Source organism: Oryctolagus cuniculus, chromosome 3 (assembly GCF_051225735.1).
Source record: "Oryctolagus cuniculus isolate XC-2025 breed Fujian yellow rabbit chromosome 3, ASM5122573v1, whole genome shotgun sequence".
Taxonomy (NCBI): Eukaryota; Metazoa; Chordata; class Mammalia; order Lagomorpha; family Leporidae; genus Oryctolagus; species Oryctolagus cuniculus.
Window position 1 is genome coordinate 96,254,915 of NC_142869.1, and position 17,257 is coordinate 96,272,171.

A 17,257-nucleotide genomic window follows, 5' to 3' on the forward strand; every position below is an offset into this window, starting at 1 on the left:
AAATGGAAATAAGAATTATCTTGAAAGAAATAAAAATGGAAACTACATAGCAAAATGTAAGTGATGCAACAAAAGCAGCACTAAGGAAAGTGTATAATGACAGTTTTTATATTGCCACCAGACAACTAACTGTATATCACAAGGAACTGTAAATAAGCACAAACTAATCCCAAAATTAAGCAAAGGAAGTAAATAATAGGGATCACAATAAAATAGAAATATGAAAGACAATAGAAAATATCAGTGAAACTGAGTTGGTTTTTTAAGAAGATAAAATCAACAAACCTTTAGTTGGACTAAGAAAAAAGAGATCAAATGTATATAAATAAAATCAGATATGATAGAAGAAACATTACAAATGATACCACAGAGATGCAAAGGATTATAAGAAACTACTAAAAACAATTATTTGCAAAAAGGTGCACACATACATAAAATTAGTAAATTCCTCAGAAGAAACCACATTTCAATATCAAGAAGAATAATTATGTAGAAATGAACAATCTGAAAAGACTACTAGCAAGCAAGAAGAATGAAACAGGATTCTAACATCTCCCCACAAAGAAAAGCCAATAATTAAATGGTGTCTTTTGTGAATTATACCAAACATGAAAAGAACTATTACCAGCACTTTCTAAAAGATTGGAAGCAGTGAATATTTCCAAATATTTATTATTTTATAAGATATATTCCAAATATTTCTTAGTTTATAAGACCACTCTGGGTGATCCTGTGCCTGGTTGGGAGACTACCTGCCTAGCCCATGCAGGAGGTTGAGAAGGCATGGCACACCATGCCTCCCAGGAAAGACCTTGGTCAGGGACTCAGCACACTGAGACCCACGCATGACCTGACTGCTGGCAGGGGGCAAGGACCCCAGGCACATTTCCCCCACTTCCATCTGTTGAGGGGCCTTGTAACTTATTTATTTATTTATTTATTTGCCAGACAGTGAGGGAGAGAGACAAAGAGAGAGTTATAGACAGTGAGAGAGAGACAGAGAGAAAGGTCGCCCTTCCATTGGTTCACTCCCCTAATGGCCACTATGGCTGGCACTGCGCCAATCTGAAGCCAGGGGCCGGGTGCTTCCTCCCAATTTCCCTATGCGGGTGCAGGGACCCAAACACCTGGCCCATCCTCCGCTGCCCTTCCAGGCAACAGCAAAGAGCTGGACTGGAAGAGGAACAACCGGGACTAGTACCCGGCACCCCAACTGGGACTAGAACCTGGGGTGCCAGTGCCACAGGCGGAGGATTAGCCTCGTGAGCCACGGTGCCGGCCAAGGGGCCTTGTAACTGTTAGCTATATAAACAGCTCCCAGAAGTGGCTCAGACACCTAAGACCACCTGGAAGACTACATGTGCTACGTGACCTTCAAGCTGATTAGCGAAGCATAACAGTGCTAGCATTGGCTTTATCCTATGGAATTGGTGTTGCTACCCCGAGCTAGCTACTCCTCTTTGCCTGCCCTATAAAAGCTTGAGCCTGGGTGTTAATAAATGGACATGTTGACCTTTAATTTCCATTTTCACGAACATCACTGAAGTCCACTCAAACATGCAAATCAATAAATATGATATACTACATAGATAGAATTAAGTATAAAAATATGTGATCACCTCAATAGGTGCAGAAAAAATATTCAACAGAATTCAACTTTCTTTTGTCATAAAAGCTCAACAAATAGGTAGAAAGGAATGTGCCTAAGTAAATGCCACCTGTGACAAACTCACAGCCAAATCATATTCAACAGTAAGAAGCTGAAAGTTTTTTCCCTAAGATCAAGAACAACACAATGTTGTCTACCCTCATCAATTCTACTTAAGATAGTTTTGGAAGTCTAGCTCAAAGCAATGTAAGAAGAAAGAAGAATAAATGTCATCTAAATAGGAAAGTAAGTAAAATCTCTATTTTCAGATATTCTGATGTTATATAGAGAGAAACCTAAATATTCCACTAAAAAACTTAAAACTTACAAATGAATTTGGTAAAATTGGAGGACACAAAAGAAACATTTAAACACTTTTGTATTTCTATACACCAAGAGCAGACTATTTGAAAAAGAAATTTAACAACCTCATTTGGAATAGTACAAAAAATGCTTAGGAATGAAATGAACCAAGAAGATAAAATATCTGCACACAGAGAACTGTAAAGCTGAAAGGAATGAAACTGAAGAAAACACAAATAAATTAAAAGATATTCCATGTACATGGATTGGAAGAATTAATTTTGTTAATATGTCCATACAACTCTGTTACTTACAGATTCAGTGTCATATATGTCAAAATGTCTATGGTATTTTCCTTAGAAATAGAAAATTATCCTAAAATTCATATGAATCAAATCAAAACAAAAGGAAGGGCTGGCGCCATGGCTCACTTGGCTAATCCTCCGCCTGCGGCACTGGAATCCCATTTGGGGGCCGGGTTCTAGTCCTGGTTGCTCCTCTTCCAGTCCAGCTCTCTGCTGTGGCCCGGGAAGGCAGTGGAGAATGGCCCAAGTGCTTGGGCACCTGCACCCGTGTGGGAGACCAGGAGGAAGCACGTGGCTCCTGGCTTCGGATCAGCATAGCTCCGGCCATAGCGGCCATTTGGGGGGTGAACCAGCGAAAGGAAGATCTTTCTCTCTGTCTCTCTCACTGTCTGTAACTCTACCTGTCAAATAAATAAATAAAAAATCTTTAAAAAAAAAAGGAAAAAAAAAAAACTCTGAACAATTAAAGCAATTTTGTGCAAGAACAACAAGGGTAGTGGAATCTTATTTTCTAACTTCAAATTTGATTACAAAGCTATATTAACCAAAAAATGTGTCACTGGTATACAAACAGACACATAAACCAATGGAACACAATAAAAATCTTATTACTAAAGTGACTACTTTCTGTGTGTGTGTGTGTACACTCATACGTATTACACTAATATCCAAGAATACAGTTGAAAAATTTGTTGGAAAATGATATTTGGTAAACAAATATCTGCTTGCAAAAGAATGGAATTCGACTACTGTCTAATACCATACAACAAAAATCAACTCAAAAGGATTTAAAAGCTGAAAAGTAAGACAAGAAAGTACACATCTCCTACAAGATAAAATGCGGAAAACTCTTTGACCTTTGTGGCAATGAGTTGTTGGTTATGACCCCAAAAGTATGAATAACAAAATAAAATATACAAGTGGGACTATATCAAATTAAAATGTTTCTATTTGACAAAAAGGGTAATCAACAAAATGAAAAAGCACATCTATAGAATGGTAAGAAATATTTATAAAATAATATGTAAGTCACATATAAGATAAAGAACAAATATAAACAATATGTAAGAAACTCATACAATTTGATTAAAAATGTGTAAAGAAGTCAAAGAAGATGTATAAATATCCAACAAGTATATGACGAAGCTGCGCAGTATCACTTGGCCACCAGAGAAATGAAAATACAAGGCAAGGTGAGATGTCATGAAGACCTTTTAGGATAGCTAATATCAAAACAAGATGGTAAGCGTTGGCAAAAATATGAAACAAGAGGAAGCTTGGAAAATAATGGTGCAATGTAAATTGATGCATGCAGTAAATAAAACACTTTGAGGGTTCCTCACAAACTGAACACAAAAAAAGAACTATCAAGTAGTCTAGCAATTCCATTTCTGAGTACATACCTAAAAAAATGAAATCAACATTTAGGAATGATATGCATACTGCAGTGTTCATTGCAGCATTATGTTTAATTCCTGAAAATGGAAACACTGAGTTCTTGTTGACGACTGAATAGATAAAGATAGTGTAGTATACACATACTTACACAAAACAGAATATTACTCAGTATTAAATATGACAGAAACTCTGAATTAGCTTGTAGGACATTATGTTAATTGAAATATGCTAGACACTGAGAGACAAATGCCATTGGATCTCACTTACATGTGGAATCTAAAAAAGGCCAAACTCATAGAAACAGAGAAGAATGATGGTTGTCAAGAGTTCAAGAAAGAGATAAATGAGCAGATGCTTGTCAAAGGGTATGAAATTTCAGTCATGAGATGTGAAACGTTCTAGAGAGCTGAAGTATAACCTGGTGACTATAATTCCTACCACTGTATGGTACACTGAAAATTTGCTGAGACTAACCCACAAGTATTATCACTACACACATAAAAGGTTAACTATGTCAGTTAATAGATATGCTAATTAGTTCGATTGTGATAAGTATTTCACTATGTATACGTAATGAAATCATCAGGTTGTAAAAGTTGTGTGTGTGTGTATGTGTGTGTATAATATATATTTGTCAAAAATAGCTACAGAATGAATATCCTCTTGCCAGTTCTACTCAAGTTTTGCCACCAAATAATTTCATGTCAGGTTAGCTTTCTTCTAAATGTGCCGTCTATCTGTCAGTTAATGAGTTTCAAAATTTCATTTGGTTTTTATCATTTTTTGATTGACAAATTTGGGCAGCATTTTAGTAAACTGTATAATATCAGATGTTGTATAATTATATTGTCATATTATATATTATATATTATATTATTATATTTAATTATAACTTGATGTGAATTTTAAGAATTAATAACTAAATATAGTATATAGTGAAATTTGGAATATCAGTATGACAGATGGTAACTATTTTAAAAATATAAAATAAAATAATTCTAATGGATTTTATTTTGAAGGTTTAGATATGTTGAATTTCTTTATTTTTCACGTTCTTATTATTTTCTGTACTTTTAAGAGACTACATTTAAAACTCGAGATGTACAGAATGATGCATTCAGTGTGATTGCTAAGTCATTACTTCTTCATCTCACATGAGTAGCACCATCTCATTTAAGAAATGGAATGCACAAACTGATTACACAGAGAAGAAGGATAGTTTCTGCAGCATTCTGCTTTTATGAAGCACCTTGTAATAGTTGGGCTTATTGCATTGAAACAATCTACTCTAAGGGCACTGTTTGTATCAAAAGCTTTCTATACATAATGTGAAAGTGTCTTCAATTGTGAACAGCACAGTAGTAGTAGTAGTTAGGGCTTTATTACTTAGTTCTAATTTGTATTGATGGCCTAAAAAAAGTAGCATGCACTGCAGTTCTATGAAAGAAAAGATTATAAATGGAGATTAATTATAATTTTGCTAGCTCAGTACTTGTAAAACTAAAGCAATTTATATTCTTTCTCTTAATGATCTCCATTCCTGATTGCAGTAATGTAATCTAATTGTGATTATGATAGTATCTGAATCATGTGGGCCTCAATGTGATTGAAACTACTCTTTGCATTAAAAAGTAATTTTGGAGTAATGATGAAAAGTTACTGTGGAAAATTGGCAAGTAATATATTTTACTCTGTATCTTAAGTTTCTGCTTTCATTTTTGATTATATCTCATAGCATGGATAAGTCCGATATTATATCAAGGATTTATTACATCAAAGCCTTATCGATGATAAGTATGAGTATGAGTATCAGGGATAAGCATATTATTGAAATGGCCGTGCTATGATTCAGTCAGAGAAATGACTGAGAATTTAAAATGTTAGTATACAGTTTACAGAAAATAGAAACCAAATAAGGAGAGGGAAGGAGGGTTCAGTATTGCAGACATGATAACCAGCAAAAAGAAAAGCTGTAGGAGTTCTAGCTGACACAGCAGATACTGTTTGGATAGACATCAAGGAAAATAGGTATAGTCAGGTATTTTGTGAATGTTGAAATACACCTCAAGGGCATGAAGAGAAAATAGATCAGGAAATGACTTTTTTCTTTAAAAAAAAAATGCCCTTTGCAGAGCTGAAACTTGTTCAGGAAAAAAAGTACATCTTACATTCATGCACAGTTAAAGAAAATGAGCTGTGCAGAATTTGAAAAACAAGTGAATAATTATTAATGCTGGAAGACTACTTACTATCAAGACATCTAGATATGTATATACGTGAAAATAGAGGAATCCAAGGGAATTTGTCCTGAGAAAATATATTTTGGGAAGGGTGCAAAAACACAAAGCATATTTATCAGAACCCTATAAGGCATGATGAATTCGTGGGAGAAAATTATAATTTAAATAGGTTGTGGTGCATTTAATATCCATTTAAATTATTCTTAAGGAGAAAGCTGATATAATTTTAAAAAGAACAACCTAAGCAAAATTATGTTTAAAGTGACCAGAAACAGATATAAAATAATGAGAATTGAATTGATAATAGGCAGTAAAAAGAGAAAAGCTAACTAGCAAAAATCTATCAAAATGTTTGAAGAACATATTACCTCTTTTTCATTCTTATTTTTTAATCATAGATAGCATTTGATAATCCCTCAAACTGTTGTCTGGAGGAAATAAGAATAGAAGGAGGTAGCTTTGTGGTAACAGCCATTCCAAACTAAAGAAAGGATGTCTAAACCTTCATTCTGGGGTGATAACAAAGGGAGAAAAATTTTAAAAAATAGAAAAAATTACAAACTCATTTTATAGTTACTACTGACAGGAAGAAAAAAATCTTCCTCCATCCTTGCAGTCAGTGAAGATCCATTTGAAAATGTCTCTGTGGTAGTGATTGTGACTCAGGAGAAGAGAAGGAATTGCCTACAAGTAAATAGCCCACAGTTTCTAGCAGGAAGAAGCACATTAACTCTTTCAGACCACTGGACTCCATTTACCAAATTACTTTTCCCCCTTTTTTTTTTTATTTTATTTTACTGCAACAAATTGTACTGAAGAAGTAATGCAACTCCTTGCAGTGCATCATTTACTCCCATTCTGTCTTCCATGCTTATGTACAGATAAGTGTTTTGTCTATTGCCATTTTAGACTCTCCCTTTAAGGGGAATACACTGTGAAATAGACACTCTGCAGACTCAGTCAAGAAGAGAACATCTTGAGCCTCTATGGTACATTACGGTCAGTTATAATAGAGCAGGGAGGGAAGTGAGACTCCTGCCATAATGACTGTAATATGATGACCTTGTGAACACATAGATGCTTCAAAGTGTAGCACTGACAGTTCTGCAGTTTTTCGCGATCAGATAGGAAAGCTGTAAAAACATCCAAAGTAGACAAGATGCTTATTTCTTCCTCCCTTGCTGGAGATATTGTATCCCACTGGGGAAAGAGGATGAGCCTGCTCTGCCTTCTGTCCACTTTCTTGAATGAATTCCCAAGTAATCTCACTTCAAGAGAGAAAATCCAACTTCCTTTCCTGGTGAATTACAGATCTTTCTGCCAAGGTTTCTTGGAAGAGTGTGACAAAGTTTTGTAGCACAGTTAGTAGATTCTTGAGCAAAGGCTCTAGATATTGTAAGCGTTTTAAGAGGCTCCTGGTTTAGGAAAAACATTGGTAGGGATAGCTCGTTTATTTATTCACACACAAAGCGTATGTGTGCTAGGTGTGTGCCTGTAATCAACACATTTTTGGCAAGCACTGGGGGAAAAAGGATGACTCTTCTACACACAGGACTTTCTCCAATGGCCCTCGATCCAATGGGGAAAATGCAACCCATATGTTCAGTGCCTTCATTCAAACACTAGTTTGTTAATAGTAAGGAAACACTAAACAGTCACATTCGACTTACAGTTGAGATTGGGACAGACTTCTCTCAGAAAGGAACTGGACAACTCAAAGTTTTAGAGCAAAAAGAAGGCCCAAAATTAGTTCATTTATATCCATTCAGTGTGTCTATGTGGCAGAAAAATTAAAACAAACTTTTAGTATGTGGTGTGCACTTGTATAATCACATAATTTGTTGAATGAGATTGCTGCATGTGCTATTAATTCTCAAGAGGACATGGTGAGATAGCAGTATAATTTGTTTGTACTTTGCATATTAAGATTCCATTTCCTCATCTTTTTTTAAAAAAGATTTTATTTATTTATTTGAGAGGTAGAGTTATAGGCAGTGAGAGGGAGAGACAGAGAGAAAGGTCTTCCGTCTGTTGGTTCACTCCCCAATGGCCAGAGTTGTGCTTTCCAAAAAAAAAAATTATATTCCTCTAATCTTAATTGTACAATGAAATAAGAAGAACTGTAATCTGAATGGGCCAACTTGCAGAAGGACCACATTCACTCCCCATAATGACAGCAATATAATCACTTTATAGGTAGCAGGACCTAGTACTCAGCCACAGCCAGGAAAATTAACCAAGTCTGTATAAGCACTGAAGTATGATAGTATTGACAACTAATCTAAGCTACACCTTTTTTTTTTTTCAAGAACTTTCATTAGTTATTTCAGGTCTAATCAATGGCTCAGGCAATATCTCAGCATTTCTTTTTATTTTTTTATGATGTTATCTCTTCACCACTATCATAAAGCCTTGACTTAACCCTAGATAAGAATCTCTCTAGTGTGGAAATTTACATGTTCAGTATTTGGGGCTTAGTAGAATAATTGCTTAAAGTATGTAAATAATATCCATGCTGTCTGAACTTCAATGGCAAAAACCATGAAATCACAAAATATATTTGATCCATCAGAGTAGTAATGATTATAATTTATTAAACTTCTATCCACATTATCCTAGGATGTTTCCCATGCATGACTTCACTTAATCCTCAGACATTATTGTCTCTATCCTATGTACGAAGAAGTATCTCAGAGAATTTTCCTGAATGTTCTAAGGCAACAGAGCTCATGAAATCTAATATTTAAACCAAGGGTTTGCCTGTCTCCAAGCCTAAACTATTTTCACATTGCCATATCATCTCCCTGTAGACAGCATCAGACCTGTCTTCACAAAAGTCATGCAGGAATTTGCTAAGAAAGCTAAGGAAACTTTATGACAAGGGACAGATAATGGCACTTGCCAGAGAACAACCCAGTTATGTTTGACAACAGCCCATGAAAACAAGACCTCTTAAAGGGAGGCTAATGCCATCAAATCCTTTCAACTCAGACCTACACCTGCTTATACAATTGGCCTTTCACATACCAGCCTCAGGAGAGAGACACACATACAGTATTTATATTGTTGTTGAAAGTTTCATGGCCTTCAAACCACACAGGTTGGAACTGAATTTGAAAATCTGTCTCCTGACTTTTTTTGAGAAAACACTAATCTTCCAAGGACGCTGTGCTCGCCCTGTGTGAATGTGTTGGATAGAAAAAGTACGTATTCATGGTTGCCATAAGAGCCCAAGTTATTTCATTATTTATTTAGATACCAAAATTTTTCCTTGCCATAATAAAGCTGTCTAAAATCAATGTCAGAAAGAGTAGAATATTTCCTTAGCTTTTTATGCAATATAGCAGACAGTTGTCCCTATCTTTTTGACTTTCATGAGAACATATAAAACAGGGAGACACTGTTAGATAAAAAGTGGACTAGACTTTTCTTGATCTGGTAAATGTAGCTCAGGGAGAAATGGCCACAACTCTTCCCTCTTCCACCATTATTTCTCAGGAAAAGGACGCAAATTATAGCTTTGACGATACTACTGCCAGGAAGTCAGTCACTGTTTAGGTTGAGAAAGAACAGTCTACCTGCATGATTTTCTGCAATATCCAAATTCCTAAAGAGTTGATATTCTGGCTTTTTAAACAAACGTCAGATATTATTTTGAGTAAGTTAAGATTGCCTAATGCTTTATTCTTCTGAAAATTGGTATAAGCACTAGAGTTAAAAAAATTCCCCAACAACATAAGTGATAGGCTATTGGAGTCTAGAGAATCATGGAATGAGTCCATTAAACATCTTTTTGGGGTATCTTGTTTTGGTAATAGGCAATGTTGTCTTTTCCTATAAGAGAGGTAGCTTAAAATACTTTCCAATGTGGCAGAGTTGCAGGAAAAAATCCTATTGCCAAAAGCCAGTTTCTTAGCAACAGAACCCTCTCAATGTGTCACAAAGTCTGAAGCCCTTTGGCCCCTCAAAGGAAGTTCCTTAGGTGTCTTTTACACATTGAATGCTTTGTGATAGTTGAGGCCTGCTGGCTGTCAACTTCGTCCCTTAAGGGAACTTGACAGATCTTAAAAAAAATCAATTTTAAGCTCACATGCCCCAGTGGGTGCCAAAGCCACTTCAGAGAGCCTGAAAGATGGCTGAGTCGACAGGATTTGACTTCTAGAGGTAGAAAGGTGACAAACTCTATCATGAGAAAGGGGCAGCTCAGGGCCTCAGAGGCCTAACCTGCTCCCAGGATCTGGGGCCTAGTGTTGTATTGAACCTATTTATCTCTTTCATGGGCCTAAGGTACCACAGGGAAAGAAAAGTTGTTCAAAAAATGCTGGCAGAATTCAGGGGTGTAAATGATGAATTACTTTTCATCAGCTGAAAGGAAACATACTCCGGAACAATACTGAAAGGGAGCAGGCGCGGCTGACCCCCTGCTTCAGAGCAGCCAATATCTTCATTCAAGAAGACAACCATGAAATTACACAGAAAATGGGATTGTCATGAACAGCCCCTTGAAATCTCAGTATACAGTCATTACTGCATGGGAAAAAGCCTTCATCCACACATCATAACTTGTAACAGACAAGGAGGGGGGAAAGAACAGAGGAAAACGGCCTTGGAGTTACCAGCAGGAATGTACAAAAGATTTGTGAATTCAAACTTTCCCCCATAGCTTCCCCAATACTTCACATAGTTTTAACAGAGCGTTAACTGTCTGTGGAATGGTGATTTCTTTTTAGGAGCTATCTTTGCATACATTTTAGAAATGTGGCTAGGAAAAAAACCATCACTATATTCATAAAATCTTTACTTTATAAGATAATAAAATTGGCCTGGATAACATGCCCCTAAATTACTGCTTAATCAATATTACAAAACACAATACTGTATAATATCTAAGAAATATAAAGCATACTTAAATTCTTCATTGAACTGCCTAATTTTGGAAGATCAACTAATTTTCAGGTCCATGTTGGAAAAATTTGAGTCAGAACATTGAAGGATGGAGTCAGAATGTATAATTTTTAATAAGGTAGCTAGAATATAAAATATTAAGGATCCAAAAAATTATAATTAAAATATTACAGTTATATATTTACTTTGTCATTCTGGCTGATTTCTCCACTGAGGTTAATTGAGGCATTTTTTGTTTGTTTTTTTCTTCTCTTAAAAGATTACTTATTATATCATTTTCTTCGGCTTTGTTCCTGAGATTCAAATGACTTTCATGAAAATTTACTTGCAGATTTTGTCAAAAATCCAGTTACAAAAAAATTGGAAGCCATGACCAGTTTGTGGGATTTATTTTTTTCTACAGGTGACAGTAAGAAGAAAGTGGAAAGGGGAGTGGCTTGAAGAAGCAACCAATTCTCTATAACTTCCTAGCCACTATTGTTTGGGATTTGGGGGTGTTTTTCACATTTATTTAACTGTCATGCACTTTCCCATATGTCTGTTTTAAAAACAAAGAAGACAAAGCAAGTTGCATTGATTGATCAAATAGAGCTTATTTTCCTTGACATCAATTCTCTTAAATCAAATAATGTAGACCATAAAACAAACTGGAACAGAAGGAAATTCCTAAGCAGAGAATGTCGGACATGAAAGTTACCTTCCTAGAACAGCATTTCTCACATAGCGTTCTTGGAGACATATCTTGCAGAAAGTATCCTGTGGTTTATATGTTAAAGAAATACCTCCTTGGTAATTGAAGGATTGAGTAGAATATTCCTCATTAATTCCGATTTAAGGTATAAGATGCAAGCAAATTCCTAGAGAATGAAAGAAATGTCACCGACTAGAAGCCAGCTTTACACGAAGCTATGGGGAGATTATCCAGAGAATAAATATATAAGTAGAATGGCATGATTGTGCTTAACCTTAACAGTTAGCCACTGTGAATATAGTGGATGATAAAATGCAACTATATCTGAATCGTAATAGTTTTCAAAGCCCAAGGCTTATGCAACTAGTTCTATTATTTTAGTGACTTACCCAAGAGATTATAATGGATACATTAAAAAAAAAACAGAATTTCTGCCCCAATAATAATATAATTTCTGAATGTAATTTTGAATTGTTCAGTAACTTACTTTTAAGGATGAGGAAATCATGGGACTGGACATTGGCTTCTCTGTCTTATTTCTTATCTCTGGGCAAAGAAAGTGGTGCCACCGTCCTTAGTCCTTATCGTTGTTTTGTTTTCTACCAGCCAACTTTCACAATGTGTCATATGAAACTATATACATGGTTCTGGAATTGGGGATTGGAGAGAAAAGTATAATAGCTTAATTTGACTAAAACACAATTTTCAAAAGTTTGATTAAATTATATAGTTCCGTATTGATTAGCGACATTTTTTTTTTCCAAAGACTCTGTGGGGGATTCAAAAATGTTTTCTGATATTGTGTGTGTATGTGCATGTGTGTGGGTGTGGGTGTATATATGCACATATGTACATGTAAGTTATGTCAAATTCAGCCTTCTTTTCCTCTAGTTATACTCTTCCATTCTTTTATTTAAAAATTTTGACCACTCATGCAAAAATTATGTCCTATTTTGACCATATATGTGATCTGAATAAGTAGTTATCATGCTACTTATCTTATTAAAATTTTTTCATTATCAAAAAGTATGATTATTATGAAATATTGTTAATATCTCTCATTGTAAGATTTCAATTCCTTAATAGAAAAATTTGTTTTTTTCTTTCAAAAAATTAAATCTAAATTTTGCTTTCAATTTTTTTTATAATTCTATATATTCAAGTAGATGACTGCATTGTTTGTCATTTGATCATTGAAGGCAAATGCACCCCAACTCTGCTCCCCTGGGGGAAAGCATGATTACTAAATAAGTAACATTCTCTACAAGTAGATATGTATTTTAACATAAAGGCTTGATAAAATTTAGTTTGGCTTTCATCCTTCTTTTAATTATTTTTATTCAAAAAAAATCAGGTTATAGGAACCAAAATAAAGTTCTTTGGCAAAGAGGAATCCTGTTTACTTTCCAACTCTGAACTCAGCAGGTTAAGTAATTGGGCTACAGAAAAGTTCCTCCATTTCTATTTCCAGCTGGTGATACACAAAAGGCAGGAAGTTATCTCATTAATGGGGCACCAGCTTTATGCAAATTATAGTAACAAAAAGGCTTCCCTTCATACTTTTTCATAAATTACCTAATAAAGTGGGAATAAATGGCCATATTCAAGAGCCTTTGTTGTATTTTTAGCACAAGACTCTTTCTGTTACTGCAAATATGACTAAATGTGCCTTGTTCAAAAGGGGTGTTTATGAAATAAGGCCACTCAAAAGCTTTTATTCCTTAACAGCCTTCAGTTACTTTTATGGCACAAAATTAACATAATTAGTCACAGAGAATAGATGACATAAGCAGCATGCCATGCACAAAAGGGGGAAGCAGTATCTAAGGAAGGTATTTTGAGAGATCAAAAATTTTCAAAGTGCTTAATACTAGAAGGTCCTTTTTATTTGTGCACAGCCTTAAGATACTTTTTTTTTAACTCCGTGAAATTCACATAATGAGATGCAGTAGACAGATGACATTAGCGATGTGCCATTAGAAAGAGGTCAGTTTCCTCTGAAAGATAGTCACTGTTCCTGCTCGTCATTAATTTGCAGCTTCAAAGCACCGAGCATATGATAGCCTGGCATGTTAAGCAAGTTGCAGTTATCTTTAAATAACCATTTTTTTCCAGTTATTAGAAGCTAAAGTTTTTAAACTACCGACTGAAAGCAAAATTAAAGCACGCAGCAGTGTAAGGGGGGAAAAGGGAAAAGAAAGGCTGCAAGAAGATTACGAACAGAAAATCAAATATACTTTTTAAAGAAAGTTGCTGTGGTTTTCCCTTGGGGTGGCCTACTTTAACTGCAGTGCTACAATTTTGAGGGTGGTCATGGACCTCATAGCTGTGAGTTCTAGCTAGCAAACAAAACAAGTGGGAATTTTCAGTTTCTGAGTCCTTCTTCTGATGGTGCATATTATAAAGCTAAAAAAGGTATTGTTATTTATAATTCTGCAGAGCGCTAACAAGGCTAACGTGAAGTCTAAAGGGTCTGTGAGATATGAGAGTAAAGGGGCAAAAGCACTGGGATCCCTGTGGCTTAGATCTACTCAAATAAAAATGCATTGAGAAATAAATCAGATGATCTTATTTTCAAGAGAAGACCAGTAAGATTTCACTGGTTTGAACTGTGAATAAATCATAGAATACAGAAAAGTAAAGGATTAAAATTGTGCCTTCAAAATTTGAGTCCAAGCCTATTACTACAATATTGCTTGCATTTTTTAAAATAATTCATTTTTAGCATAAGAATATACAGATAAGGTAAACATTTCATAGCATTCCCAGATTTACATTGCAAACTCTCTTTGATTTAATATTTCTTTGGGAAATTGTAAAAGCATTGCATAGGGTTTAAATATTAAAAAAAAAATCTTGATTCATACCCTCATTTCTCCCACCAAAACTAAAAATCAGTTACCAAAATAACACGCACATGATGACTGATTTCATTCAGTGTTTTCAGACTGCCTCTCTGTGGATTATATATTCAATGCCTTCCAGCATTGGTTTAAAAAAATGGTAATCCAGATTAGCTAACATTTCCAAATTATGGAAACAACTAAAATAGGTTTTTAATCAGCAATAAGTAAAACAAACAAAAAATAAAGGAGATGATCAAATGATGTCTTTACATTTGCAATGATTCTTTATTAGTAGGAGTCTTACTTTTAAATGTCAAGATTCCTGGAATTGCATTTTTTCAGGGCCTGAGTTACCTCAGGCTCGGCTGATTTGGGAAAATTGTATGGAGTCAAAATTTAGCACAAAATCAACTTTTAGGATGGAGTGATTACACTTTGTGTTGATCTTCTTTAATCCTTTGTTTGCATGTGGGAATTCCTCTTAAGATTCTCTGGGTTCTGTCACAGTTCATATTTCATAAAAGCTCGAGTCTCAGCCTGAGTTTTGGCTCTTCTTCCTCTATATCTTGCTGATATCCTGTTAGTATTAGGGAAAGATAGTATAATGCAATAATCTTTCCACCAAGAATGCAAATATCAACAGATGCATAGGCTGGGTTTGATGCTATTATAACAGAGAAGAGCTGAGTAACTATTTCTAGCTTGTTGCAGCTGTAAAAGTATCTCTGAAGGAGAATGAGGGTTCAAGTCCTTCTTTAGTAATGTGACAAATTTAGAAGCACATTCAAACAAGCTGAGCCAAGGTATCTAAAGGGGCCCGGGCTTCTCAAGGTAGGGTTCTGGACAGCACTGCTGAGGTTGGGGCTTATTCAATAAGAGAGATCTGGGATATGCCTGTATAGACAATAGGTTGCAAACTGAAGAGAAAAGTTTTAATTATTTAAATTTTTTAAAACAACACCATATTTTATACAAATCTAGGCTGTCTCAGACTACTTTCATGTGTCACATTACGGTTCGGTAGTAAATAACAGTAGCCACTTCTGCCTTCTTTGAAGGGCCTAGCATCTACCTGAAACTCCAAGACTCATTTTGCTTCCATTGTCCCTTTAATCCTCCTAACAATTTTATGAAGTAGATATTTTTATTCCTGTGTTCTTGGATGAGATAAAAGCAACTCAGACCTATTAATGGATTTACACAGCATCATACAGCTTAGTAGATAGCAGCTGAATTAAAGCCTGTTTTTTCAGTTCCTAGGACTGTGGCCTATCCATGATAGTAGACATGGAAATTGTACATTTCAGTAATAATTATTGATTAGTATCTATCTTTTCCTGCTAACCTCCAACGAGTGCTTTTAAAATGAGTGTGAAAGAAGAGAGGATATTTAGATAATGTAATATTGAAATTTTCAGAGACTCATTTATTGAGGATTTTGATGTTTAGCTTTCAGTGGGATAAAATGCTAAATACACTTGATGACACAGATTCTTCTTTAAGAACCTCAAGATGTAAAATGATGGTGAATGCATACAAATGGCAAAAAATAAACAAACCAATGAAACACCCCACAAAATATGTTATCTATAATGCAGAGGAATAGAAGATATATTCTCATTGAATTCAAATACCGTAATTGCTTTTTTGTTACTGTTCCTCTTATGAAAAATGCTATAGATAATTATATGTGTTTAGCTTTATAAAAGAAACAATGATGGTTCATGCCATATTATCCTTACAAAATGGATTCTATCTACTTTTATTAAGGAGAATATTTATACTAGAATAAGATAGTTATTAATCTAGTAGGCCTAGGTAAAGTCTAGCTCACTTTAATTAAAAAGTTGAATTTCTAAGGAGTTGATGTAGACAAACATACTGAAAGGAATTTATATTTTATATTTAACTTTTTACTTTAATCCTGAAACTTTCTATATTGTTGTTCAAGTAAATGACAATAATATATACACTGATACTTTATTTTTTTTTATCTTTTATTTAATGAATATAAATTTCCAAAGTACGACTCATGTGTTACAATGGCTTCCCCCCCCATACCGTCCCTCCCACCCACAACCCTCCCCTTTCCCACTCCCTCTCCCCTTCCATTCACATCAAGATTCATTTTCGATTATCTTAATATACAGAAGATCAGCTTTGATACTTTAAAAATTATTTGAGATGTGGTTAATGAAGAGAAATTGCATTCACAAAAATACCATTCATAAAGATGTAATTTTTCTGGAACCACATTATTTTGCAGCAAACATGTTTTAACTTGTTTGAATTTATTCTCTCCTGTCTACATAAAGTACCATCAGGCACTACTGCTTGAAACAAATATATAAAGTAGAAGGTAGTTTTCTTAGTTTAATACGAATTTTTGGGCAAAAATACTTCTCAGATATGCCTTAAGCAAAAAGAATGCAAATACTGAGAGTAATGTACAGTAGTGTTTTTCATAATTTAAAGTTTGTCACATGACATAATGCACTTGCTCACTCTCTCCTGAGTTCTACCAGAGGAAGCACTGTGGCTATGTCAGCTATGATCAATAGAGACAGAATGTTCTACAAGGTATTCTGGGAACTATAGTTAACCCAGAACATTTGTCTTTCAAATGCATTTGTTAAAACAATGCCCAAAAGAGACGTGATATCTGAGTGACTGTCAGAGTTTCTAAGATAAAACCTGCAATTTTTAGAGGGTCATAACTGGCAACATGGCCATTGCTAAATGGCACCATCTGTAGTGTAGCCTGCAGGTTTGCTCAAACTGAGATGTTGTTTCAGATCAGAAAAGTGTAGCTTTTAAAGATCACAGAAATCTGGGGTAAGGAAGACATGAAAGTAATGGGCTTTTTTCATTGATTAAGTTGAACCGTCAGGTGCAGAAACGAGCTCAAAGTGGGTGGGAGA